Genomic DNA, 2,350 nt, shown 5'->3' on the forward strand with positions numbered 1-2,350 from the left:
ACAAACCAATTACAACATTAAAAAAAAAAAAACTAAAATAATCAGTAACACAAACCAATCGCTCATAGTTTAGCAAAGCGTGTGTTTTTAATCTGTTGTGGGTATCCTATTACACTAATAAGCAACAACGTTTAAGTCATCCCAACGCCTAAAACACTAGACACATAACATACTTGTCCTTTACTCCAAGGACAAGCTTAACCTCAGACCCAAACTCAGACCATTTCACCCTCCTGGCACACTGAAATATACGAGGTGAAATCCAAGAAATCAGAAATGTTAAGAGGCGGTATCTTCTTCCAGAGTAGGGTCAAATTTGCGTTTGCCCGCAAATGTCACCGTGCCAGTAAGTCTGCAAATTCTCACTAGCGCTGGAGTACAAAGAAGCCTGACCACGAAAACACCTGTCCTAGCACCAGGAAGACACTAGGAAACGCTAGGACCCTGAGTCCGCGCCGGCCCCAAAGCCTCGGCTGCAGCGATGCTGGGACAAGAGGTGGCCGCTGGCCTCGCAGGTGCAACGGACAGGGTTCCACACCCCCAGCCCGCCTCCCGAGAACCAGGAAACCTGTCAGGCCAGCCGCGACCCACCCTCCTCAGACCCTCGCGCTCCAGCCCAGCGCGGACCCCCCCAGCCCGACCGCACCCCGACCGCTCCGGCCTCCCGGCTGCATTCTGTCACCTCATCCCTCCCTGGCTGCCTCCAGACCCCGCCACCGTCGCCGCGCGGCCTGGGCTCGGGCCGCCCCTGGGGCAGGAGCGCCCAGCCGCCGCCCCCCGCCCGGCTGGACACCGTCCATTCCCCCGCGGCCCCGTCCGCGCCGCCCCCAGGCCCGAGCTCCTGCCTCGCGCACCCCACCCCCAGCCTCTGCCCTCGCCCCCAGAGGCCGCTCCAGACCACTCTTGAGCGCCGGCTACCTGGACCGCGGAGCACTTCACCCAGGGCCCTAGGTTGCAGAGGGCCAGATGCTGGGGGTCCTGCTCCTTCTCCCGCTCCACGTGGTCCGCGTAGATGGAGAGCAGGATCCTGGAGGCGCACACCGCTTACTAGGCCACCCGCTCCCATGGCAGCACCAACACTCTCAGCAGGACAGCCGCCACCATCATCCCCTCTTCCCCAGGACTCCTTCCGCTTCCACCCGCCTCCACGTCATTCACCGCGGTCCGTCGGGGCCTGAGCCAGCCGCGCAGCCCTGCCCCATTGGCTAGGTAGCTAGTTCCAGGCACCGCCCCCACAGGCGCGGGGCCCAACCGCCCCGAAAAGGGTGAGGCTGGCTGAGCTGGGAAGGCGCTCAAGGGCGCCGAAGAAGGGGATGGAGCGCTCAATTGCCCGGGAGGCCGAATTGGTAGACTGAGACTGAGGCGGTGCGAAGCGGCACGCGTGAAGGGTGGGGCCCGGTAAGGGGTGGGGCCCGGTAAGGGGCGGGGCCCGGGGTGAGGGACGCGACCGAGCGAGAGGGACTTAGGGGAACCACTGCCAGGAACAGGTTGCAAGGATCCCACTGTGGGTGGCTGGGTGAGCCCTCGACAGGCCCCTCCCTAGGGGATGGCAATCAGTTGCCATCCTTTTACCCTTTTTCGTTATCTGTTGATATTTCTTACCCAATCCAAATCACCCCTGGCCAATGCTTGGGGCTCCTAAGCCACCCTCCTATGACCTGATCTTCCCACCACCCCCTCCTGGAGCTTTGTGTTTAATCTGTGCAAATTTTTTTTTTCATGTGCAAAACTATGTTTTAAATTAAACAACTATTTTTTTTTAATGATGTACAGGCTGGGTGCAGTGGCTCACGCCTGCAATCCCAACACTTTGGGAGGCTGAGGCAGGTGGATCACTTGAGGTCAGGAGTTTGAGACTAGCCTGGCCTACATGGTGAAACCCCCATCTCTACTAAAAATAAAAATAAAAATAAAAATTAGCCAGGCATTGTGGTGTGTCTGTAATCCCAGCTACTTGGGAGGCTGAGGTACGAGAATCGCTTGAACCTGGGAGGCAGAAGTTGCAGTGAGCCAAATTCGTGCCACTGCACTCCAACGTGGGCCATAGAATAAGATTCGCAAAAAGAGGGATCCAAGATGGCTGATTAGGAGCATCTCAGGATTGCAGCTCCCAGCGAAAGCACACAGGGTGAGTGGACTCCGCTTTTCCAGATGCATTTTTATTGCCCACAGACCAGGAGATTCCCAGGCAGAGGAGCCCCATGGGTCACCAGCACCGCTGGTTTGACTGGCGTGGCTGTTTTGCCAGCGGTTCTCTATACAAAATACACAGGTCAAGGCACCGTTTTAGCTGGCGATTGGAGCTCCTGGCAGACAGAGGTGCCCATTCAACTGATTAAAAAGGGGACTG

At 57.7% G+C, this 2,350-nt stretch overlaps 1 long non-coding RNA gene across 1 annotated transcript in view; it reads right to left on the bottom strand.

Annotated features, from left to right (window-relative positions):
• Positions 1–1,335, bottom strand: part of LOC108307634 — a 21,224-nt gene extending 19,889 nt beyond the window's left edge. Inside the window, exon 1 of the long non-coding RNA XR_001826605.1 lies at positions 919–1,335. This is a non-coding gene — a long non-coding RNA (uncharacterized LOC108307634). The remainder of the gene's footprint in view (positions 1–918) is intronic.
• Positions 1,336–2,350: the final 1,015 nt, after the last annotated feature.

Source organism: Cebus imitator, unplaced genomic scaffold (assembly GCF_001604975.1).
Source record: "Cebus imitator isolate Cc_AM_T3 unplaced genomic scaffold, Cebus_imitator-1.0 Scaffold79, whole genome shotgun sequence".
Taxonomy (NCBI): Eukaryota; Metazoa; Chordata; class Mammalia; order Primates; family Cebidae; genus Cebus; species Cebus imitator.